Genomic DNA, 27,680 nt, shown 5'->3' on the forward strand with positions numbered 1-27,680 from the left:
CTTGTCCACCCTCTTTTCATGAAGTTTTTACATTTGTCTGTGTCTTCCTTTCATTTGGAGTTTTCTGCTTTGCCCTTTGGCCTCTCTATTGCCCCAATGGTATTCACAAAATGCCTGTCTCCTACAATTGCTTTCTGCAGGCTCCAAGGCATTCATATTACCTGTTATAGGATCTGAAGATCACCATCTCTCTTCTCCAGTCTGGGGTTCACTACCAACTTCCAAAAGTCCATCCTGACTTGCCTTTCAGGATCATTTGTATCTGGGATGCAGGATTCTGTTGGTGCCAGTTGTTGGCTTCGCTTCAACCTCCAAAAGTTGTAATCATTGACAGCCTTCTTTCACTCTCTTCATCTTTGACTACCATCCCATCCAGGGAGTTTCTTTGAGCCTTGGGATTCATAGCCTCTATTCCAATGATTCCGCTTGCTAGACTGAATATGTGGAAGCTTCAATGGAACCTCAAGTCATTTTAAGCAGAAAGACTTCCCTCTACCACAGCAAGGTCTGGACAGCTCAGAAGCACAAAACTAAAGTCCTGAAACCAGCAAATCTGGGATCCAGACTATTCTAGTATAGAAAAAAGGCAGGAAATGAGCAAACAGAGTATTTTTTTGTTGTTTTAGGTTAAATTCAGCAGAACAATGCAATTAAACAGTAAATAAGCACAGAAAAGCCTATCACACTCGAATTTGTAGCCTGGAACAGTAAATACAGTTTAAACTTTGAAATTAAACAGAAAACAAGTGCACAACAGTAAAACGATTTAAAATCCAGTAGAAATAGTAGCAAAAAGGCTTAGAGAAGTGTGTCTCGTAAAGCTTGATCACTAGGGACTGCTTTTACCGTAGCAGGTGTGCAAGTTTGGGTAATCACTGACTAAAGCAATACCATGTTCAGTAAAATGAAAGCATAGTCCTAGTCATAAGGCAACTGAGAAACAGGAATAGCTTACTAGCTGTGGTTTCCATTCTCCTCTGGTAGTCTCCCATTCTGAACAACAGGTTATATTTGAGAACCCAGCTAAAGATGATGCATTTATGGATACTCTAGTGGGTAAACTGCCATAGCCTAACAAACTGGTGGCAAGGAATGCAAATACATTTGGAATAAGAGACCAAAACATGAAAACACTTCACTGACTGCACCAGATATATTGCCTCATAACAAAAAGAAAAGGATGTCTGGGTCATTTTATTACAGGTAAGCCACATCTACCAAGTTCAGCAGTAAGACACAGGTTGTTCTCCTCAGCAATAAAATATGATCATTTTGCCAAACAGACTGCAGCTTATGAGACCAAGAATGAATTGAATGCCTTGTGCAAGGCATCTGCAACTCTTGCAGAGCTCTCGATGTTGGACAGCATCAGCTGTAGGGATGCCGCTATTATGACTGTGGCCACAATAACAAGTAAACTGAATGGAGCATAGCAGTGCTGTACTAGCATTTATGAAGAACTAGATGGTTTGATCGGCTGCTTTCAGGTAGCACTTTTGGCTCTATCAGCAACATGACAACATTAGAATAAGTCATTGATTACTCCAATTAGACCTTTCTGTTTGTACAATTGTACGTGAATGTTATTATTTTGACATTGGGAAGATACATTAATTAGCAAATTTAGTGTATTTTGTCAGCAAGTTTACATTCTGGCAATCCTAGCCAAATGCATATGTTGAAGGACAGTAACCTAGAATACAGTCCACATCTTTGCTTTGGATTGGGTACATATGGAACTGCGGGTCCCTTTCAACAAGCTAGGCCATCAGGCAATGCTTGGAGGAAAATAATACAGAGTAATTTTGATTAGCTACCACTGTTTTCTTGATATTTAAATTGGTTCCCAAGCCATCCAGATAACATGACTCTTCTGACCCCTTACTGATTGTTCCAGGGGGGCTACTCACACGAGAGTTTGAAGTGAAACACTAGTGGGCCATTTGTCACCAGCTTAGTCAGGCCAGCATTTTTGATAAGATTGTGCACATTGAATAGCTGTATTTTTACAGTACAGCATATCGCTCAGGCCATCTAATCTGAACTGTGGAGGTGAAGGTATCACTGATTTTAATTGCCTCTAGTAACATTAGAGGCATGAATGCAATGTACAAACTTCATGAGTGCGTTAGCCAAGTTAAAGAAGAGAAAGCACATGTATTTTTCCAAAGGGATTGTGTCTAGATCTACGGATGTCATAGTCTCCCTTGACTCAGGCCTCATTAGGCCAGTCATTGAATATAATGCCCCCTTTGGCATGTATCTGTCTAGACACATGCAGAATGCCCATAATAAAGGTCCTTACTAAAACAATGCAAGGCATAAATAACATATTCTGCATGGACTGATGCAAAGCCCTGTCACTATGCTGTGTATCCTACAGACTGCTAAGAGGTGAACTGTGTCTGGCATACTAGCATCCTCTGACCCATTACTGATGGATTTACTGCTCATCAGCAAGTCAAATGACATCAGAAATGCTCATTCTAGGAATGTAAACCTCTTCTGCAACATCAGCAGAATGGTTTGGGGGGACAGTAGTATCACACAGGGGATACTACTACTGTGGAACCAACTTCCCATCCACATAAAACAAAGTTCATCCCTGTCTGTATTCAAGTGCAACTTAGATTTATGGATAGGAAACAGAAAATTTACCCCAGGTGTTCCCTGTGTGCTACTAATGGATAGAAGCAGCTCTGAAATGCTGTATCCCATGAATAGGTCCTGTAAATTATCGTATGATCCCAGTTATTTTCATTAGGGGTATTATTGACCATGAGATGGGTAAGGCCAAGCACAAAAAAGGGACATTGGCAAGGCTTAAAAAGTCCTGTAAAGGCAGTTAGTCTAGTACTTGCATACAAACCTATAAAAAGTAAAGATTAATATCAGAAATAATTGTAGGTTGAGTGAAGTATAGTAGAGATAAATAGAAACTAGCATGGTTGCTCTTGCCAGGAGGGCCAGTGACAGTTTAGTATCTGTTAGGGGTAAACTGGTTCAAGATAGAGAAGTTGAACGATAAAGAGGGAAGATGACTGGTAATGAAGGTCAAAGCTGACATTTATGTGCCCCTTGGCAACATTTATATGGCTACTGAGGACTTCCAACTTCGATCTGTTTAATAAAATAATAAGGAAATTAATAGGGGCAATTCATCCGCTAATCTTAGTGGCAGACTAATTTGAAAATCATCCCATACAGAGATTTCTGCAAGTAGAGCTTCTCTCTAGCACTGTACGTGATTATATGATTGTGTCACAGATCTAGGACTGTGCATACTGTGTTAATCATCCTAACAAGTGTGACTACTCATATTATGTACCAGCAATTAACATGGTCAGCTCAACTACATACTCCTGAATATGCAAGTGGCCACAAGTGTCCTACAGGTGAATATGATCCCCTCTATTATCTCCAGCCATGGCTGTATTACTTTACAGAGATACAGGCTATGCTTTCTTGTTCCCACAGTGGAAACTTGATCCCCTGATGTTAATCAGAACGGAGAAATTTGAACTGCTATGCAAGTGTATTAATTTCTTTTTGGGTTTACAGCAGGTGGATGCATTTTATAGTGCTTGTATGTCTGTTCTGACAACCTTTTATCCTCTTCCAAGCTTTTGCCTTCTGATAAGGATAGTAGGGCAATGGAGAGGACTGGTAAAGTTTACACTGCCTGTAAGGCAACTATGAGAAACAAGATGTGTTAATGCCAGTGAACAGCAAATAAAAGCACAAAACATGCACATTTCAAGTTTGCTAACTTTTCAGATACAGTGTGACACATTAAAATAATACAGCAGTAATGTAAGGCTATGCAATTTGGGAACCTGCAAAAAAAGTTTTGAAAGGGGCAAAATACTACATTAAACAAGTAATATAACCTCTCCAAACTACATTGGGCAAGTATTATAACCTCTCCAAAATTGTTGGCCCTAAAGCAGAAGAAAAGGAAGAAAGAAGTGGCCATCCTTAATATAAAAATGGCAGCGAGAAATTTATGACAATGTCAAGATTGGTGAATACGAAGGAAAATATTTTATCAAGCTGTATTGAAATACAGTTGCAGTACTACCTGAAGCTGTCTGTGCTTATTTGTAACCTCTGTCTGTATCACTTCCGGAAGGTGAAGCCCTCTATTATCTCGGAAAATATCCCCCCCAATCACACCAGATCATAGAAGCAGTTTGTAGCCTACCCATTAGCAAAATACCCATACCTGATGGATTACCTATTAACTTTTATAAACTTTTTTCGAGAGAACTAAACCTACCTCTGTGCAAACTATATTCTGCAGTAGTAACCATAAGATAATATCAATGGGGACACTTTGATAAGAGACATAACTAATCAGCTGACCAAATGAAAATTTTTTAAATTGCCCTTCCTTGCAAAAAATTGTTTCATGTACTTTGCCTGTCTAAATTCTTGATGTCTTTCTATGTCACTATTGCAGTATCCCAAACAGAAAGGATCTCCTGCCCAGGGCAGCCCTTTGCTCTGCCAGTATACAAAAGCCTAATGATCTTGTAAACACCGTACACTACATTTATAATTCCCATACAGAATGCAGGGCATAAAAGGGGTGTACAGATGCAACTACTCAGACCTTCTTTGCCACCAGTTTGAAGGCCATTATTGCTTGTTAGTCTGAATGCCTTGCTGCTATACCTGAATATTTAGACACCAGATATGTGCCCTGTTAAGGTTTGTGACGCCCACCACTGAACCAATAATCAAGGAGCCTCATTCCCCACCACTGGCACCAGTTGGTGATGTTCACTGGGAGGGTAAGAACACAGTGTTTCCAGATGCAGCTCTCTGCATGGAGTGCAATTTCCCTTAAGAGCCCACAAAGACCACAGTCAGTCTGGGGCTGGTTTCTCCATCTTTCTCCAGATCCCAATTAAGACTCCCCACTGGCACAGTTATAGAGTTGAGTCCTTAGCCAGGGTTCCAAGCCAAGTCCTCCAACACTTTCTCTGTCCAACCAGTGCTTTGTGTCCCTGCCCAAGTAACTGACACACACACATACACACACACAGTCTTGGAGACTTGATTTACACACACACACACACACACACACACACACACACACACACACACACACACACACACACACTCTTGGAGACTTGATTTACACACACACACCTGGGAAGGCTGGCACAGGTTTACTAGCTATGCCCACTTCTGCCCAGACTATAAGATAGTTACCACTGCCACCAGAACCCCTTATCAGCTACTTTAAGGCCATTAACAAAGGGTGCCCACTCTTACTGTGTAATATTAACACAAATGGTAGTTTGACCAAGAGCAAGGCTATCAGGAGTGGCCGACAGTGTTATCAGATGAATATGCAAGTTCTCAAAACTTAAATATCTCTACATAAATCAGCCACAGTGAAAGGTTTAAATATATTTAATAATAAATAAAAGAACAAGCAATGGTAAATATATATTCACAGTGACAGAGTTCAAAACCACAGGAAATATTTAAAATAACATTGCAGGACAGTCTCAAATAAGTAAAGACAAATATCAAACCTAAGCTTTACTATATTCCTGACAATATCTAAGAGGAGAATTATCCCTAGAAACTTCATTAGAGCAACGCAGATGTGGTGAATGGATATTCTAGTTGTTGTCAGGTCCAAGACAGAATACAGAATGCCGTCTCACTAATAGACTTCTCAAATTAATATCTAAAATATTACTTCTGGAATAGCTCATAGAATGACAATTTCTGGTCTTCTAACTGCTAGTACCAAGGCCAACCAATCATTGATGAAGCTGGCAGTATTTAATATCTACCTGTAAAAATATACAGACAAGGGCTTCTCCTCAGATTTCTGAAAGATGCTGGAAGTCATAAAACAATTGCATTCCTTCATGCTTTCAGAACTAGTAATTAGTTCACCCTAAAGACAATACAGAAAGCTTCCTAGTACAGATATCATGTCTGTTGCCTTACTGAAAACTGAAAGTTACCATCTAGCCATAAAGTAATTTAATTTTAGTTATTTTTCTGAAGCTAACTTTCTGTATTCCAGTTTCCATGGTTAAAGCATTTTTTTACTTGTCTTAGTCTTGTGTATTATTTTGCTACCTAGAGTTCATGTTATTCATGAAGGGAAAATGTCCATTTGGGAGGCAGATTCCCCATAATGATCACAAACGGTCTTTTTGTGTTTGGGTGCTTCCCACAACCATATGTCTTGTAGTAGCTGTAAGGCATTTGTATCTAAGACACTCAGAGGCTGTTTGTCTTCCCTGGTCATTTATCTTGAAAACCAATGGCTTAAACAGTTAGCCCAAGGTAAGCTGACAGAATCCTTTAACCCTAAGTTACTCCTGCTAGGTAAAAAGAAGACCAAGAAGTCTCAGCTGGATTCTTTAGCTGTCCAGCCTCCACCTGACAGCCCTCTAGAAGAGGGTAATTGCATAGGTTTGGCAGCTATGTTGGATTCCTCTGCTGTGACCCCATCAGATGCTGGCATTCATTCTTTTCTCACATCCTCTGAAGCTTTGCAGGCATCTGCTCCAGATGTTGAGGAGGAACTGCATTGATTATCTTGAAGGGTCTTAGACATATTTCACAGATATTGGTCACAGAGTAGGTTCTGGGTTCTCCTAACGAATCTTGCCAAGTGTCAGAAACTTTGGTATTTGTTAGGGCTGAAGTCCCTTCCAAGACAAGACAAAAACTGAAGTATGTTACGGTCCATCCTAAGGATCCTCAAAGGCAGTGGTAAGAGTTTACTCAGGGCTTCTTTTCTGCTTTGATGGCCTTAAAGCCTCCTCAAGGGGTTCTGGTACCTGCTCCTCCTTGGACCTCTACTCCTTATTAATGGCTTAGGGAATCAGATTCCTTGAAAGAGGATTCAGTGTTTGATGATTGGTCTTTGTCCTATTCTTTACAGATGCCCTTGGTTTATGGTTCTGATAAAGAGGTGTATTTTAGCCCTGAGTATCCTTTTGAGGAATTGTTCTTTAGGGACACAGTTGCTAGGATGATGGAATACATTAAGTGGGGTTCTTCTCAAGTATCTTATATTCAGAGAAGATAGGAGTTGCTTCAGGTGGATACTCCTAAACCATTGACAGTTCCTCCTGTGCTGGCTGCCTTTTTAGATAATTTGATTGCTGCTTCCAAGTCTCCAGATTCTCAGCCTCCTGCCCCTAAGAAACCTGATAGGTTCTGTAAAGTTCCTGAGAATTGTCAATTGCTATTTAAATGTCCTTCTGCTGATCCTGCTGTGGTGTCTGTCTCTTCTGACAAACATTTAAGCTTTTGTCCTCAGCCTAACTTTTGCCTCCTGATGTAGGGGAATGGGGATGGATGGTAAGAAAATTTACATTGCTTCCTCTTCTTTGGCTTTTATTGCTATTAATTACTAGACTCACATGGCCAATTAAGCTGTGGCCTTGATTGCTTAGGCTTTTCAGATTATTTCTGACCTCCCAGATTCTGTAGGCAAATCCTCTGCCTTATCTGTTTTAGATTCTCAGGTGGCTTGCCACTCTATTAAGTGTAGCCATGATGTTGCTGACACCTCTTCATGGCTGCAGCTTTTGGGTCTGTCATGAGGCATTATTCTTGGCTTCATCTCCAGTCTCTGTCTGGGGTCATTAAGGCCAAGTTGTTTGGTGCTCCTGTGGATAACAAACATAATTTTAGCACTGCTGCTACTGACATGTTTGAGTTTCTTCAAGAGAAAGGCAAAGCTTTGCAGGATCTTAAACATGTTTTTGTCACTCTGATTCATAAATTCCTGAGGAATTATTCTTCTGAATCTACCTTTGTTCACAGCCAATCCCTCCTGGCCTCCAAGGGGAGGAAGGATGGTAGGTGGGCCCCCTCTGCTAAAGAATCTCAGATTTATGTGATCCAGAAGCCTCTTTTATCTGTTAAGCTTGCTTTTCTATGACAGTTAACCCTCCCCCTTCTTTTTTTACTAGGTTCCTTTGTCCCTTCAGCCTTCCCTTTGTCTTCCAAACTGGCATCCCATCACTTAAGACTTTTGGGTTCTTTCTGTTATCTGTCAGGTTTACTTCATGGTATGGAAGTCTCTCCCTCCTTTTTCAGGGATTTCTCAACCTCCTCTAGAACAGTGTCCTAATTTCCTGGAGGTTCTTGAGTCCCTGGTGAACCAAGGAATCATTCAACCTATCCCACCTTCAAAAATAAGAAAGGGTTTTTTATTCCAGGATGTTCCTTGAAAGGAGGGCACTTGAAGACCTATTCTAGATCTCTTTTGGTGACTCAACACCTTTTTCTGAATCCCTTTATTTTGGATGCTTCCTCTTTAAACCCTGTTTCCTCTTTTATTAACCAAGGCTTTTCTTATGTCCTTGGATCTGAAAAATGCTCACTTTCATATCCTTGTCCACCCTCTTTTCATGAAGTTTTTACATTTGTCTGTGTCTTCCTTTCATTTTCAGTTTTCTGCTTTGCCCTTTGGCCTCTCTATTGCCCCAATTGTATTCACAAAATGCCTGTCTCCTACAATTGCTTTCTGCAGGCTCCAAGGCATTCATATTACCTGTTATAGGATCTGAAGATCACCATCTCTCTTCTCCAGTCTGGGGTTCACTACCAACTTCCAAAAGTCCATCCTGACTTGCCTTTCAGGATCATTTGTATCTGGGATGCAGGATTCTGTCGGTGCCAATTGTTGGCTTCTCTTTGACCTCCAAAAGTTGTAATCATTGACAGCCTTCTTTCACTCTCTTCATCTTTGACTACCATCCCATCCAGGGAGTTTCTTTGAGCCTTGGGATTCATGGCCTCTATTCCAATGATTCCGCTTGCTAGACTGAATATGTGGAAGCTTCAATGGAACCTCAAGTCATTTTGGCCTCCCCATCAGAAGTCAGACCATATCAATATCAAAGAGAGCACTGATTCTCTGATTCTGGCCCTTAAAGCTTTTCGCCACATGTTCTCTCTAGGCCCCTTGAAGGTGGTCATGGACAACAGTACAATGATATGGTATGTCAACAAGCAGGCCTGCACAAAATCTTACCTCCTCTGCAGGATGGCTTTTCAGGCTTGGCAGGTTGCTGTCAGTTATCAGTTACCTGTTCATACAGTATACATTCCTTCAGAGCACAGTCTAGTGGCAGATTCTCTGAAAAGGTCCAAAACCAAGGGTAACGAATGGATGCTTCACAGAGATGGGTTGCTGGGGTTCTACTTCTAACTACCAAAATACTACTTACCCGAGTCTCACTATATCAAGACAGTAGGACTGAACCTTCACTTAAACGAATGTTCACATCACCAGAATTTTAAACAGAAAAGGAGGCACTTAGCCAACATTCACCCCCATACCCCCCAACTATATATACCAACTCTGAGATTGCACTATAGTGGGGGAAAGGGCAAATTTCCCTCTTTTCCCTGTTTAAAATTCTGATGATGTGAATGTTCATTTAAGTGAACGAACATTCAGTGTTGTTGTCTCAATCTAGCGAGATTCGGGTAAGTGGTATTTCGATAATTAGAAATAATTAGAAGTAGACCTATTTCTGGACATTGTTAGTGGAGTATTCCTTAGATAGATCTTTTTGCCTGCTTTCTGAATAGGCAGCCTCCTGTGTTCTTTTCCAGAGTGCCATAACATCTGGCTTGAAAGACAGACGCCCTTTTTTTTCCTTGGAAGGGGATGTTTCTTTATGCTTTCCTTCCTCTTCCTCTACTTCCAGAAGTCCTACAGAAGATTCAGTTGGACTCCCCAAAAACTTGCTAGTGACTCCCTTTTGGACAAAGCAGCACTGGTCACCCTCTTAATGCATCTGGCCAGGAGCAATCACCACAAGTTACCTCACCAGTTGGATCTCCTTCAAACAAGACAAAGGGTCTGTTATCCATCCTCACTTGTCCACTCTTCAGTTGACCCTATGGGTGATAGGGTTTTAGTCCCTTTCAGACATCTCTTTTCTGAGGATGTGCTCAGGGTTTTACAGGAGGCAAGGAAACTCTCAACTAGAAAATTTTATATGTCCAAATGGAAAAGATTTTCTGTTTGGTACCATGCTCATAACCAGGACCATTTTTCAGTGGGGTTCCCTCTGGTCCACTCTTTACTTATATAAGTTACTTCAGTCTGGCCTGGTCTATTCTTCTGTGAAGGCCCATTTGTCAGCCATTTCTGCTGTCTGCCCTTAAATCCTCCTTTGACTTCTCATTTTGAGGTCAAACAATTTCTTAAAGGTGTCCTGCATATTAAGCCTCCAATTAAACCTTTTCTTCTCCTTGGGACCTTAATTTGTGTTAGAAAAATGACTCAGGCTCCTTTTGAGCCTGCAGATTCTGCTTCTTTGCAAAATTGCACCTGGAAGACTGTTTTGTTGCTGGCTCTTACTTCTGCTCGGTGGGTTTTTGAGCTCCAGGTCCTTATAGCCATTCCTCCTTTTTTTTTTTTCTCCACAGGGAGAGGTTGTCCTTTCATACTAATCTGAACAAAAGAGGTACAAAACTCACACACCAAAAGTGCGAACAGAGAGCCAAGCGCCTAGTTGTGAGTAGTAATGAACCACGAGGTACTGTATAACGTATAACTAGTTTATTTTAAAACAAGACACGTTTTCGTCTCTCACAAAAGAGAAACTTCTTCAAAAATGAATCCAAAACAATTCTGGAACTATTTAAAAATTTAAAGAGTCTCCTTGAATGTAAAAAATCAAGAGTCCATAACAGAATATGTGGGTCCTTCCCTTGTGGAGCTTGTAGTATGTGCAGGCATATTAAAAACAGCAGTTTTTTTGAAATAGCCGGTAGAAAGTATTATATTACTCACAAACTGGATTGTAACTCTAAGAGAATTATTTATCTGGCTTTGTGTAAAAACTGTAATGCTTTCTATGTAGGAAAAACCGACCGCAAATTCCGTGACAGAATCTATGAACATACGTATGCGGTCTCTAAAAATAAGAATGACAATGCCTTAGCTAAGCATGTCAACAAAAAACCTGGTCATTCTTTCCAATTTTTTGCCATTGACCAGTTAGCCTTTGACACTAGAGGGGGACCTACTTCTATTCTATTAGAATGCTGTGAACTTGAATGGCAGTTGTCATTAAATGCGTTCTGTTTCCCTGGACTTAATGAAAATTGTAACATCACATGCTTGTTGAAACTAAGAAACTGTTTAAGACATTAAATTTTCATCCTTTAGCTTTGTTCATATAACACTTTAAGTTACTCATTTGGTGATGAACGACAAGTCATTCACTAATCTTGAACTAATAATGCTATATCTCTAGTTTACTATTCCATCTTTTATTGCAGTGAAACTTTTCACTATTATTCGAGACTATAGGCATTAATTAATTTAGGTAACTAGCTGTATACAATGTTTTTTGTACATAGGAGCTGTTTCTGCTCATTTTGGTGTTCCCATGTCCTATTTACACTGTTTAACGTTATATTTTTAACATTTTGTTTTTAATATATACTTTTAACAGGTTTCTGCTTGATATTACTTTAAACCTTGAGCTCTTCTCTATTAACGAGACCAGCTGATTGGTTTATATTACTAACCACTCTTAAGCGGAACTTTTAAATAGTTCCAGGATTGTTTTGGTTTCATTTCTGAAGAAGTTTCTCTTTTGTGGGAGACGAAAATGTGTCTTGTTTTAAAATAAACTAGTTATACGTTATACAGTACCTCATGGTACATTACTACTCACAACTAGGCGCTTGGCTCTCCTTTCATACTAATCATTTTTTATGCCCAAAGTAGTAAATGAGTTGTCCTTTCCATCAGTCGGCACAACTCCCTTCTTTTTTCCCTTCTCCTTGTTCTGCTAATAAGAGGGTCCTGCATACCTTGGATTTGCACAGACAACTCAGGTACTATTTGGATAAAACTAAGGACATTCGTAAGTCTGCATTTGTTTCCTATCATTCCAGGACATTGGGTTTGGCTGTATCTAAGGAAACTGTCTCATTCTGGATATCTAAGGCCATTTCCTTTTGTTATTCTTTTCACGGCAAATCTCTGCCTACTTCTGTTAGAGCTCATTCCACTAGGGCTGTTGCCTATTCTGGTGCCTTCTTCAAGGAGTTGGACACCAATTCCTTCCTTGAAGCTGCTACTTGGTCTTCAGTGCATACCTTTACTAAGCATTATACGTTGGATGTGGTTTCTAGGGCTACAGCAGGTTTTGCTGAAACCATTTTATGTGAGTTTGTTGACTCCTCTCAGCCTTCCACCCCCCATTCTGTTTCTTGATCTATTTTACTCTGCCTTCTGTTTTGGATACTGCAACAGTGATATAGTACAGTTGCTTAAAATCTTACTGTAACATTAGCTGTCCATCTCTTCACTGTTGTAGTAGTCATTTCCTCACTCCAAACCCGTCTTTGTTTTGGTTTTTGTTTTAGATTCCCTTCTTGCTGAGGGTTTTCTAATTTTCTTCTACATTTTTTTCATTCTGGATGTATATGGACTCCTTTGTCCTATGGAGACTGTTCTCGTCTGGTGCAATTCAGTTCTCAGTAGTTGCAGCCATACGCCCCTTTTATGCCCTACTTTCTGTACAGGGCGTATAAATGTGATGTATGGTGCATACAAAATCATTAGGTTTTTGTATACTGGCCGAATGTTGGCTACCCTGGGTAGGAGAGTCCTTCTGTTTTGGATACTGCAACAGTTAAGAGAAGTTCATCTACTTTTATGGTAAGATTTTATACAACTGTACTTTTTTGGATAGACACATTTCTCAAAAAGCCCTCCCATTCATTCAGTAATTCTTATTTTGTACATTTCTTAGTGCATAAACATGGAAAATAGCAAGTGTCCCAGTAGAAAATCTTGAGGTATTCCATGGGAAATGGCACATTTTCAATTTTTGAGCTAACCTTATCCATAATTTTAGTATAACAGATCTCAACTTCTGAAATATACAGTTATTTTTGGTATGTTACAGTTGTATATCTTCTTTAATACTATTAAAATAGCCCTTAGAAGTGCATTTTAGCTGCCTCATTAAAACTTTAGTTAGAAGCTAGCTGATTGGTAATGGACCCCCCCCCCTCCCAGTGCCACTGGCAACTTGAGTTTGTTCTTTGTCCTTGGGACTAGGGCAATGGCTGTTTGGGATAGGGCTAAGAAGCCAACTTCCCTCTTTTACATCCTAGTAGACAAATGCTGGCATTTGACATTATATTGCTCAGTGGTAGAGGCCAGCAGGAGTAGCAGGCAGGCCATTATGCAGGCCTTATAGCACAAACAAGAGCCCTGAGTGCTTACACTAGAAAATGTATAGACTTTATTCTCTCTCTCTCTCTGCTTCCCTCTTTTTCTCTATTTCAGTCTGAATCATTGACTAGAAGTGCTGTAGAGTGAGGGGATGTATATATTCCTTAGAACTTTCCCACTGACTGCAGGTGATGCCTATGCGACTATGTGGATAAATTTAAGGCATCCTTCACAAATGCACCCTAATATTGCTCATCCAACTTTGGTCCTGTGGTGAAGGAAATACTCCTGAACTGTGAACAGGAAGGCAAGATATTGTCTTAAGTATTAAACTGGAACCCCTTCAGAGATCCTATAACAGGACTCAGAAGGGGTCCAAATCCTTATGGTTTTGAAAATCCTGTCATCAACCCTTTGACTCCACTTCAGAAAGAGCTGGTCAAGGCAGAGGCAAATCCTCAAATGGATGCCAATGCAGACTTCAAGGTGGTTTGCAAAATCAGGTATATAATGGTCCCTTTTTAGTTAAATGATACCATCATCATTGAAATGCTGCTTGACTGCTCCACTTTAAAGGCAGCCAGGGGCCATTTATCCCTCCACTCTCCTGCATGGATGACCATTACACAGGGCTCTTGTGTGAGAAGAATATTATCCAAAGGCTATACAATTTCCTTTTCCTTTCCTTCACCACCACTAGAACTACCCACTAAAAGGCATTCCACCACGTCAACAAAAAGAGGAAAAAGAAAAATTCAATCTCTTTTAGTAAAAAGAGACATCCAGGAGGTCCCACCAGATTCTTTTTTGTTCCAAAGAAGAAAAAGGACTTTTGGCCTGTGTTTGTACCTCTGTGACCTGAACATGCACATAACAAAGACCCCATTCAGAATGGTGACAGTGCAAGTGATTTTGCCAAGTCTTCAGGCAAGCAGCTGGATGTCCGCCATTCATCGTTTGGATGCTTACCTCCACATTTAAATAGCAAAATCATCCAGAAGATTTTTACACTTCTGTCTAGGAGTCAGCTATTTTCAGTTCAGATCCCTGCTTTTTAGATGCACCAAAATCCCCCAGGTGTTTAGCAGTTCCATGCCAGAAGTCAAAGCCCATTTTCTGCTCAAAGTGATCCGTGTGTGTCCATATTTGGATGACTTGACTTCTCACTGCTATGTTAAAATAACTCATCACAGCCAGATACTATTTCCTTCAGTTCTGCCTATACTTGGGTAAGAAAACTAACAAGTTAAACCTTCATTCCTCTCAATCCATTCTGTTTATCAGGTGCCATCTGAACACAACAAAAGTGCATAATATGAAAGGATACCATCCCTCAGAGTTGCAGTCCATTCTCTCTTGGATCACCACTCTCCACCAAGACTAGTGTTTTGGACTCTGGTTAATGGCTTTAACAGATGCTATAGTTCATTTCATTCACTTCCACACGTGAGTCCTCCAGTACCTACTCAGTTTGCAGTGGTCCCAGCCATCAGATCATCCTCCAGTTCCAATCATCATCATCAAGTTGTGCAAGGTCCATTTAAGATGGTGGCTAGCTTCTCCCAACATCCGCATAAGAAGACATTTCCTCATGGATTCCCATCCCTCAACAGCAAAAATCACCTGGGACACCTCCTTTCTGGGTTGGGAATTCATTGAGGGGAGGGATAGTCAAAGGATGCAGGATACAAATGAAGGCAAATGTATTTATTTTTCTTTAATAACTGGGAAAGTCCAAATGAGTCAATGGCCTATTTTCAGTGGAAGCCCATGGAAGAAAAAAGCTGCACAACAGATTCAGAAATATTTGAACAGTAGTCAATGAGTAATTATATAGAAGGGGAGAAAAGCCTCACAACAGATGAAATATTTTACATTGAGATAGGGAGAAAGGTTTCACAAAAATACACATAAAACATTTTACAGTAGATGATAAGTAATTATGTACAAAGGGACAAAATCCCCACAACAGATAAAAACACAAAGATTGAAATGCATTTACATAAATATTACTAGGATAAACCTTAATAAAGAATACAATGTGTATTGCAAGTAGCAAGACACACTGCAGAAGTGGATAGCCTATGTCAAGCAAACAAATACATAGTTATTCAAAATATTGACTATTTTAATAATATGTGGAGGTGAGATATTCTGCTGTCAGAATAGAAAACTAGAATGAGATGAGGGGAAGTAATGAGCAGGAATGAAAATTAGGGACATGGAGAGAGAATTGATTGTTATTAAAAAATGAGAATGTTATGGAAGGACACAAGAGGGGGAAAAGAAATAGTAGTTAAGTGTTGGTTGAAGAGGTAGAAGAGCATACATTAGTATTGTATCATTAAAGAGAGAGCTTCTTTTGATGTTAGGCCATTACTATCTGCTATGATATGGAGGTGTTAATGAATTTAGAGTGAGAAAGGCATTGTTATAGTGAGTAGGTGGTCATGCGTGTACAGTTCCAGATAGATATTTTTGTAGTTTGCTCTTGAAACTGGAAAGATTGCCAGCATGTTAAAGGGATAAGGAGATAGAGATTCAAGAGTGGGCTACGTAGCTGTAATACAGAGAGATTCCTGCTGACAGGTGTGGCTTGTAGGTAGTGAGGGGCATTTTGTTTTCAGATCATAGTGGCCTAGCAGGGGTGTATGTGTGAAATAAGTCTAGTAGGGCTTTGCTTTATTTTGGTTTGTGTATTAATTTGTGGACTATGAGTAGCTGTATGTAAGTGAGTTGCTTGAGTACTTCAAGACAATCAAACTGTTTTAGGTCTAAGCAGTGATGAGTTCTGTTGGACAGCAATTGACGCAGGACCCAAGACTTTGTTAATCAGGCCAACTGAGGGCTACCTGCAAGCAGATAACCCAAGTGTAATGACTGTAACAGTGAATACACTCGAACATCTACATTTATGGTAAGTGTACACAACTGTACTTTCTTCTTGTGTTGCAAAAATTTCAGGACATCTTGTCCCCAGACGTGATTTCTGTTCAAACAGACCCAATTTCTCTAGTATAATATTTGAGAAAGCAAGGAGAAACTAGATCCTACATACTGTGTGAGAGGCCATGCGGGTTTGAGAAGGGTGATTGCTTTGCATCACCTTCTTATAGGAAAGCATATTCCCAGAAGGACCACATACCTTGCAGACTATCTATTCTGATGCCTTACAAGTGGTCTCAGTCCAGTGCTTGCTCAACAGATTTTTGACTGCTAGGTCCAGCCATGCTATGATCTCTTCTCCTCCCCAGTCAGCGTTAAATGTTGCTGATATTTTGCTATGGTCTCCCCACAGGGACAATCTACAAGGGATGTCTTAGTTGTGCATTGGTCATCTGGACTTCTTTATGCATTTCCCCCCTTTCATGTTGAGGCTTCTATGGAAAGCATCAGGATGCAAAGCCACAATGATCCTCATTGTGTCATGTTGGCCTTGGCAGGTTTCATTTCCTCTACTGAGCTGGGAGCCCTCACCTCAAACAGCTCTCCTGGAACATAGGACTGCTACTTTTCAAGTAACCACAGGACCATAAGATGCCTAAAATATACACCTTTAAGTAGAGAAACTTAAATGTTCTCACCATCCTTGTCAAGCACTTAATATTGCTTAGCTCCCAAATCAAGCAGATAATGTTGCTGTAAATTTGTGTCTTTCAATCCAGTCATCCAAACTAGCCTTAAAGGTAGCTAAAGTAGCACTCTGACTTATAGTGACAACTTATTCATTAAGCTAGCAATATACTGTCTTAGGAACCTAGCCCTCCAGCTCATCTTCTGGCTTCTCAATCCATGTTACCATCTTCCATCTCACCTGACTGGGCAGCCATGCACAGACCTCGATCTCAGATTAATTGTTTGGTTTCTCCAGTTCCCTAGCCTGACTGGGCAGCCATGCACAGACCTCAATCTCAGATTCATTGTTTGGTTTCTCCAGTTCCCTAAATGGAATGGAGAAACTCCAATAACCTTAATGCCCAAGGACACTTCCTTATCTCAGAATTGTATCTATATTCCTATTGCATTTCAGAAATAATCTACCCACAAAGTTTATTGCAGTAAATATAAATGTTCTGCTTTATGGGCAGCCAGTTTAGGTATTGATCCTTTCAGCATGTCAATCCAAGACATTTTACACTTCCTTTCATGTTTGTTTGACTCAGGCTGCAGGCATTCTACAATTAATGTACATCTGTCTGCCATGTCTGTCATATTTGACTTGACTCCCATTTCTTAGCCCCTCTCTCTGCCCTGGCCGGGAGCGCTCCCGCCTGGGTGAGAGGGTCCCGACCCCCCCCCTCCAGGTGGAAGTCCTCAAGGGAGCGACCTGCGGCACCTCGGCGGGCGGGCGGGCGGAGGGATGGGGGGGCCAGAGTCCGCCGCCTCCGCCCGTGGGAGGGGTCCCTCTCCCCGCAGAGGGGGCACCCCGGGGCCGGCCGGAATCGGACGAGGTCCCCTGAGAGGCTCCGAGGGCACGGCGGACACAGAACGATCCGGCAGCCTCCGGGAGATATGAGAATGAGTTCCTCCTTGGTGCTAGATTATGTAAGGCTTTTTTTAAAATATATCTTTTCTCTTTAACTGCCAGTAAAAGAATGAGTTCCTCCTTGGTGCCTCATTTTTGTATTAGAAGCCTCTGCAAGGACTACTTTTGAGATGATGACTTCTGTTTAGCTGAAGACCTTATTATTACCTGTTACTGCAGCTGATAGGTTTCATAATTACAAGCCTTGTTTTCCAGCCCTCCGTACTTAATTTTACATAAGGATATTTCTCTGGATAAATCATTCCTTCATCCCCAAACTCAGTCTGAAACTAACTTGAACCAAACTATTCATTTAACAAGTTTTCTTCCCAAACCATTCCAATAGGAGAGAGTACATTTTCCATTTGCTAGATGCCCAAAGGCATCTAAAGTATTGTATCCACAAAACAAATTCCTTTAGGAAGGATTCTTAGCTTTTCATGTCCTTTGCCCATAACAAGCTGGGGAGGAATGTATCCAAACTGTCACTGTTCAGAAGGCTATACAATGCATTTTTTGTGTACTCTCACAACAATTCTCTGCCTGTCAGGACAAAAGCTCAGTTGACAAGGTCTATGTCTTCAAGAATTCTACTGTGGATGAAATATAGTCTCTAGCAACTAAGTCTATATTAAACATCCTTGTCAAATATTATACGTTGTATATCTAGACCGTGGGCTCTTTTGTTGGAGCCACTGTTCTTAATAGTTTCCTGTCATGATCCTACTGAGGTTCCTAGTTGCCTCGGGATTCTAACCCATCAGTCAGATTGGACAGACTGACCGATTAGGATATGGTCATTATGTACTTACCATAAGGCTATACTATCCAGGTCCATCTGAAATAACATCAGTCCCTTCATCCTATTCAAATTTACATTTTTTTCCTGAGGATCTGAGAGACTGTGATGATGTTCTTTAATATTAGTCCCCTTCCTCTAAAACAGCTGATTCATAGCAGGCAACAAACTCAAACTGAAAAGAGACATTACATTAGGGGACTATGGGATGGAAAGGTTTTATGGAGCTCGAGTTTGGAACACAAGCAGTACTACACCAGTTCTAACAAGCAGATCAATGATTGATCAGTCATATCGGGCAGACATGGATGAAAAGATCCAGTGCTATGGTATGTATTTAACTACCATTTTCTTGACCTTCAGCAATGTCCTTTGATATTGCACCTATCAAGGTTATGATTTGTGCACCTCCTTGCAAAGTGCATAACTTTTTTAAAGGCTGTCAAATATCCTCAAAGTACCATTCAAAACAGATCTTTATGTAGAGCTATGATGCTCTACCCCATCCCTACATATTTCAGTTATGCTTGTATCATCAACATATAAGCTGATCTTGCACTCCAAACTTAATATGGTATCTGATTAGTCACAACACTAAATCTTTTAATACTCTACTTTTTAATTTTCCTTTTTTATTACAACACTATCACAAAATTACATGTCCATGTAATCAATAAGGTGCACATCAACTTTCACTAACATCAGCCAACTCCTTTCAGCACCCAAGTACATATGCTACAATTAGACAGAAATTAAGATACATGTTCACTCCATGCCAATGAGACCTTACTCCTATTACAACTCCTATGGCAGTTCGATAATGTCCTAAACCATGTAGCCATACCTTTGCTCAGTACTGTTCATACAGTGGAAGTAGAGACCATATCAACTACATGTAAACCACACCTTCTTGTCTCCTGTCCTAGTAGTCAGTCTTTAACCCTCTCCTCACTACAGTATCTTCCCATCCCCTGTCCCAGTAGCTGTTTAATGTTAGTCTTTCTTTACCAGGTTTCTTATGCTTGCAATACTCTTTTGAATGCTGTCAAAACTAGCCCTTCTGTACTTTGTCTTCAAGTCTAATTGACCATTCCTTCTATTATTAGTTATAGTATCTTGATCCCCTTATCCAAAATCAATAACTGGCATTCCCACTTGTCAGATCAACTATCCCCAACTCATTCCAAAAATAATAAACTTACAGCCATGTGGGTGAACTTTTCCATAAATCAGTTCCAACACCATCAGTCAAGAAACTCTGTAAACTTCTCACATTCCAAAATATTTGTCTCAGTATCAACAGTCACTGACACATATCCAGTGCCATCCTCCAAATCATGTCTGTATTATGCACATCCACTGATCCTAATATTTCTCTAACTCAGTTATTCTCCCTGTGTTTTCAGGCTTTAATTCCATGCATCCTCTAACCATCTTAGGCCCTTCACCCTCTCACATTCCTTCATCTTCTTTCATATTTATCCTTAAGCATCCTCTGCCTCAGTAAGTATTTTTGTATGATTCTACATTTCCCTGTTATATCCATCCATCCATCCACAACCCCTTTTCCCATTTTTGCACAGATAATCACAAAGCTCTCTCTCCTCATACCAGTATTGGTGTTATAACTTCTCTTCTATTCTCCCTCTCTACTATTCCACTAGTACCTCTCCTGTCATTACTGGCAACTATCAGTCAACCATTCTGTCATCCTAAAGTAGATCCTTGCCTCTATCTCATTCACTTGCTTGCTCTTCTTGCCTCACCTTCTTCCAGCCATAATACATCTCTTATTTTAATATTTCCTGCCCTCCTGCATTCTTCCATCCATCTAGACTCCCCAATACTTTTTTCGTTTGTATTGTCCCAGGGATCCCATTCCATTGGTCTTTCAGTGAAAATCATCTAGATTTCTGCCGTCTGCCATGCTTTCCCTCTAAACATACCAAGCCATCCACATATCCTGTCTTCCAATCCTCTGTGTTCTAGCAAACCTCACATTCTGCATATTAGCCCCTTGCAGGCAACAGTTCCAGGCTTTTATTTTTTTCCCTCCTGCCCTGCTTCTTTTCCTTCCCAGATTCCTTTCCTTTTCTTCCTTCTCCAAATTAATGTTTTACAATATCTCTGCAAACCATTCACTTCTTAGTGCTAAGTACATCATTATACACGGTACTGTATCCTAACTGTTAGAATACTACATACTCAATCCCATTTCTGTAAGAGTTTCTAAATATCACCCTGCAAAGCCATATAGTTCTACTGTAACATTTCATCCCACTGCTCAAAACTGTTCAACCCTGGCTATTTCCTTTGCAACCAGTTTTCATTTTTCCTTCAGTACTGGATTATTCACCTCCCAATCTTAGTTCTATCCTCTTGCTTCAGTTACATATAGACCAGATTACTCTGTATATACTTTGAAGGTGTTCCACATCTTAAGGAGGACACTGTCAAGCTCATGTATGATCAGACTGCTAATATCCACAAATGTCGCAAAGCATCCCAATTCATAATGGTTTTTGCTTATAAAATATGTAATCCTTTAAACTAAAACTTTAATAACTAAGAGAAAAATAACTTGAAGACAGTGGAAACACCTGCATAGTGCCCTTTTCAAACTTAGCCTTGTTTGAAAGAGACCTGTTCACCATTGCTTTTCCCTTGATGAACTATTACTCCACTTTTATTTTCTGCAACACCCTGAAAAGAGAATGCTGTTCAGTGGTGTCGTTGTGAAATACTGGAACATTGTGGAAAAAAATAGCATCAGCATTGCCTTTCTTCTGCCTGCTACATTTCTTCAGAAAAGCTCCTAGAATCTACCACCACCTCTACTCCATAGGTTCATCGACAAGTACTAAGCGGTCAGATTTGAGGAAGGCAAAACAAAATGGACTGGGGAGAGTTTCACGCTCTGCATTCAATTATCCAATAATTTAACTTTAACAATTCCCTGTCCTTCTCTGACGATAAAACTAGATGATACCTTTCTAACATCCATGACAGAGTTTTTGACCAGATCTTTGCCTTCATTGTAAGGAGGGAAATTGTCCTTTAGTTCATGGGTTCTTCTCCTTCTTTGGCCCCTTTGGGCAAAGGGACTTCTTTCATTCTAACTCAAGACTTAGGCAAAGCTGTTTCTTTCTTAACCCATTTGAAAGTCTTTCTTTACTCCCACAACACCTCCAGTGGAAGGTCTTTGCAAATCTTACGTGATAGTGCACCCTCTCTTGTCTTTTTCTAGTCTTCTTAGTGATCATTCCCTTTACATATCCTGTAACTCAGTTTCAGAATTCAGTCCTCTCCCTCTTTGTCTACCTTCTACCTTACCTTGGCCACCCTCCCTGCTAAACCCCAATGTCTACTCTTCCCCATGCCTTGTTTTGTATATACATGCCCAACAAAGTTATGTTTTCCCATCTTTCCTTTGTTGTATGCCACCTGTCAGGCTTTTTTTTATCCTTAAGCTTTAACATTTGCTCCTCTTTTCTGCTATTGTTTAGCCTCCAAGCTAGAGCTTTGCCTCTTTAGATCTTTCTACTTACCAAAAGTCTTCATGGCCACACCTTCTGTGCTAATGTTCTCTCTCTCTCAGTATCTCTCTGCACTATGGTACTGCACTATCTAACATCATTTCTGCACTTATTTCTACTGTAATGAAGGCTCTGCTTCTCACTAATTTCAGATCCACTCCATTGTGTAGGCTAGACCTAATCATTTTTAAAATGCCTTCTAACCAACTGTAAGACACAGTGCAAGAGATCTTGCTTGAAGTCAAGATACATCACATCTACTAGGTTCCCCAGGTTCACCTCAGTAGTGAATATGTCTTGAAGCTGAATCAGACTGGGTTGCCAAGATCTGTATTATGTGAACAGCACCATTTGTCATTAGCCAGGAATCAACATGCAGGAATTCCCCCAGTTTGCTACTCAGAGCCTTTTCCATAGCCATTGACAGGCAGTAAGTTCATAGGTTCATAGGTAGGTACTAGGCTATCTGCCCAAAGACATTTATAAGCCTAGCTGCAATGTGTCTGCTTTCACCGCCCCTTAGATTAGTTTGCTGTTCCTCTGTCCAGCAGAGCCACTGAAGTGATCCCCGAGGTAAACTTTCTGTTTCCCATCCACTCGTCAAGGTTTCTCTTGAAGAGGGTTAGCGAGGAACTCTGCCTAATGTAGATTGGAATCTTGTTCCAGAGCATGGGAAGTCTCTGGGACAGGAATCTATCCCTCCAGCACATCCTATTTATTGTTGTGGTGAGGTTTAGATCCCTGCAGCATGTGGCTCGAGGGGATATGGATTTCTTTAGGTGGAGCATGTCCATCAATTCTAGGTTGGGCATGGCCTTGTATGTCAGGCAGAGATCACCTCTGAGTAGGCGGTATGCAACAGAGTACAGCTGGAGTTTCTTCAGTCGAGCTGCATAGGGCATCTGCTTGAGGCCAGTGATCCTCTTGGTGAGGTACTTCTGCGGTCTTTCCAGTTGTTGCAGGTGTCTTGTAAGGTACATCCCAAATGGGGCATTGTACTCTATGATGGGTCTGATGAGTGATACGTAGAGGGGCCCAATGACCTCTTTCGATCTGGATGCAAACCCTTTTGTGATTAGGTGGGCCACATAGAAGGATTGTCTAACCACTTTGGCAATGTGATTATCAAAGGAGAGGTTGCTATCTACTTGGGTCCCCAGATGCCTTATTACGTCTTCCGTATTTAGGGGGCTACCACCTATGTGGTAGTTTATGGGTGCTTTGTTTTTTCCAAAGGGGATGAGTATGCACTTTTTGGCATTTTTGCTTGAGGCCATGCTTTTGACACCAGGTATCTGTCTCAGTGAGACCCTTTTGGAGGATGTCTGTGTCAGCCGGAGAGTCAATTATAGCCCCTAGTTTGCAGTCATCTGCAAACTTAATCAGCCATAGTCCTCCTGTGCTTGCCTGTACCTCTGTGAAGTATATGCTGAACATGAGGGTTCCTAGGACTGAGCCCTGGGGAATTCCACTTGTAACCTGTTTAGAGTCAGACCTAGCTCCCGCAACTCTTACCATGTTGTTTCTGTCCATGAGCCAGCTGGCAACCCATCTCATGACGTAGGGGTTTATGTTCAGGCTGGTGAGCTTGTCTATAATACCTGAGTGGGGAATGGTGTTGAAGGCCTTTGCGAGGTCTAGGTAGGCTGTGTGGACCACCTTTCCCTCATCTATAGCCTTGGTAACTGTGTCAAAGAAGTCCACCAGGTTTAGGAGGCATGATCTGCCCTTAACAAAGCCGAACTGGGTAGGGTCCAGTGTTTGGAGGTTTCCAATGTCTCTGTTAATGAGATCCATGATGATGCGCTCCATAGCTTTGCAGACCAAGCTAGTCAGGCTTATAGGGCGATAGTTCCTGGGGTCCGTTGTGGCTCCACCTTTGTGGAGTGGAATAACTGTTGCTGTGCACCACTCTGTGGGCACGTAGCCTGTGGAAAGGCTGAGTTTAAACACTGTGTTTAGGTGAGGGGTTAGTTCATCTTTGAGCTCATGTAGGACGTAGCCTGGGACACCGTCTGGTCCCATTGATGCTGTATTTGTGGCCTTGGAGAGGGCTGTTTTAACCTGAGTGTCTGTGATTTCAGGGGCACTACATTCTTCTGGTATAGTTACGGACCCTTTTGGGGGTGAAAGGGAATGAAGTTTGCACAGAACCTATCTGCCAAGATGTTGGCTATATCGGTCGGTTCACTGTATTTTGTGCCATTCTGCACTAACTCTGAGCAGATCTGAGAATTGCCACTTAGATTCTTGACATAGCTAAAGAATGCCTTGTGGTTATCTTTGGAGTCCATGGCAATTTTTCTTTTGAAGCTAGCCTTGGATGATTTGATGAAGGAATGTAGTTTCTTGCTGATACTGATCAGGGATGTCTTCCTTTCTTGGGATTTTACTTTTTTCTGTACTAGTTTCCTCCTTCTATTGTATAACTTGTTTATGGCAGGGGTCCACCAGACTGGTTTCCTTTTCTTGGAGGAGTGATTCTTGATTTTGTTTGGGATAGCACGATCCATGCATTCTTGTAGGTGCCCATATAGTGCATTAGTAAAAGATTTTGCAGCTTGGACAGTGTTATCCTTTAGCATAGGGGCTTTGAAACTTCCCAACTTGGTCTTAAGTAACGTGAAGTTTGCTTTTGAAAAGTTTTTCACGGCGGTTTCTTTGACCGGGGGTGGTGGCGAAATGTGGATATCCAGAGTGATTAGTTTATGTTCAGATCTAACCAGCGAGGGGTTGACCTCCAGTCTGAAATACCAATCACCCATGTTGGTGATGACCAGGTCCAAAATGTCACCTCTGGTGGGGGTGTTGACCAGTTGATCCAGGGCGTTTGAGTTTATAAATTCTAGGAAATGTTGAGCAAGGGAGTTTGTACTTGAGTAGATGTTCATCGTGTTTCACTACTGCAGTCATTACACTTGGGTTATCCTGCCATCAGGCGGGCCCACAGTCAGCCTGAGTTCCAAAGTCTTGGTCCGGCGTCAGTTGCTGTCGCCTCTTCCCTGACGTCAGTGTGCCAGGGGTATATAAGAAGCAGCCAACGCTATTTTCTTCAGTTTTCTTGCCGCGCGGTGCCCGAAGCAAAAGCAGTTTGCAAGTGCTGGTCAGCCGACTCCTGAGATTTCAAATTCGATTTCAAAACCGAAGTCTTCAATAAAGCTAAGTACCCCGTTGGGGAAACTTTTTCTTGCCTCAGACCGATGTCAGTAAAAGTTAATAATTGTATTTCTTGTGGGAAGCAAATACCTCATAAGGATTTTCATTCTTACTGTATTCCATGCCTAGGCCCAGATCACGACGTCACTAGTTGTCGGTTTTGTGCTAGATTTAACAAATGCACTATTAAACGTCGGTTTGATTTTGCTCGCCATTACTTTGGGCGAAGGTTTAATTATACAATGCCGTCAGAACAACCGATGACCGGAATGCACAAAAAACGCAAAGTTATAGATAAGGAAAGGCATCCGAGGCCCAAAACTGACGACGAAGCCTCTTCTAGGCCAGTTGCCGGTTCACCGGTTTGCAGTGAGGCGCTTTCGCAGCCCCTGACACCCGCTACCTCAGAACCACAGGCCGCGACTGGCTCCCATGTGGAGGTGCCTAGGCCTCTGGATACTCAAGGTGTTGGGCAAAGGACATTAACCCTTCAGATGGGTCCAGAGCTGCTGAGCAGGCATCGGCTTCTGAGGGTGGTTTCAGGCCTACTCAACTTACCATTGCAACTACAGCCAAGACTAAGCCTACATTAAAGACAAAGAAGCAAGTACAGCATTCACCTGGACAGGCCTCCATGCCTAAAAAACAGATGCTCAAGATGGCCGAAGACTTGATAACTCTGATCAGGGGTTCCCATCCCCCTCCTGATAAAAGGCCTAGGCAGGATACAGACTATGATTCCTCTGGCCAGGTTTCAATATATTCTGATTCCTCTTCAGACCAGGGATATTCTTTACCCCCTATGAGGATTCTGATGCTGAAGAATCAATTCCTTCAGCCTCTCCTCCTGAGGATTACTCTTTTGGGGAAACTTTACATACCATGAGGGAGCATTTCCATTGGGAGGGCCAGGATTACTCAGAATCCAAGAAAAGGCTCAGAGACTTTCTTTTACTGCCTCAGCACATGCCCCTTGCTATTCTGCCAGTGTTGGACATTGTGGATGATGTGTTCTCTGAATCTAGTTTAACTCCTGATTCTTTACCCCCAGCTCCAGTCAAGCCAGACAGGTACTACAGAGTCCCTGACTCTCACAAATTTCTTTATAAAAACCCTGTTGCTGACCCAGAAACTATTTCCCAGGGTCCCAAAGGGGTTAAGGCTTCCACGGCTAAGAATCCACTTCCCTCGGATAGGGTCTCTAGAGCATTAGACAGATGGGGAAAGAAAGTTTACACCTCTGCAACTTTAGCAGTGAGGGCTCTAATTTTCCAGTTTCACATACTTAAACATCAACAATACTTACTTACCTGACTATAAGGAAATGCAGGATTTATTGCATGCAGCTGAATAAGTGGGAAAACATACTTTGCAACGTGGTTTTGATTCATTAGAAGCTTCTTGTAGAGCAGCAGTTACAGGATCTGTGATTCGAAAGCATGCTTGGTTAAAAAAACAAAGTTTACCAGATCATGTTAAGGCAAAATTATTGGATGCTCCTTTGCAGCAAGATAATTTATTTGGTATTAAGGCAGAAGAGGTATTAAAGAAAATGGAGGATAAGGCAAAATCTATGCAAACAGTGAAGGATTTCTTACAGGTACAGACACCACGATTTAGCAGAAATTGGCCTACAAAGAATTGGTCCTTTCCAATGTCAGACAGTCCACAAAGAGGCAGATACAGACGCCCAAGAGGCAGATCTCAGCCACAAGGCTCTTACAGACCACGACAGTGGGGTGCTTCAAACCCAAAAGGAGGTGAGGACAAGTCACAACCTTACAGGAAACAGTCCCAATGACTTCCCCCTTCCAATGCCAAACTCTTCCCTTTTGGCAGCTCCCTTAAGGGGAAACTAGCACTTTTTTCCTCAAAACTGGCAAGCAATCACCCAAGACAAATGGGTGCTGAATATTGTGTCTCAAGGTTGCAGGTTCCACTGTCACACTTTTCCAAGGCTAAAAGGAATGCCAGACCTGCCACAAAATCAATGGGCAGAAGCACAAAAACAAATTACAGCTCTCATGGACATGAGAGCTATTCAGAAAGTACCACAGCAGGAAAAAGGACAAGGATTTTACTCAAGACTCTTCCTGGTACCCATAAAGGACAAAGCCTGGAGACCCATTCTGGACCTTTCCACTCTAAATACTTACCTGGATGTTCCAAAATTCAAAATGCTGACACAACAGCTCCTTCCCATGTTGGGCAAGAAAGCTTGGCTTGTTACTTTGGACCTCAAAGAGGCATACCTGCATGTCCCTATCAGACAAAATTGCAGAAGATACCTCAGATTCATAGCTGGTTCAATGCACTACCAATTCTCTGCACTGCCCTTTGGCTTATCTACTGCGCCCAGGGTCTTTACCAAGTGCCTGGCACCAGTAATTGCATTTTGCAGACAAAAAGGAATTCAAATATATCCATATCTGGACGACTGCCTGACTCAAG

This window comes from Protopterus annectens, chromosome 1.part1 (genome assembly GCF_019279795.1).
Source record: "Protopterus annectens isolate FY-2018-M chromosome 1.part1, PAN1.0, whole genome shotgun sequence".
Classification (NCBI taxonomy): domain Eukaryota; kingdom Metazoa; phylum Chordata; order Ceratodontiformes; family Protopteridae; genus Protopterus; species Protopterus annectens.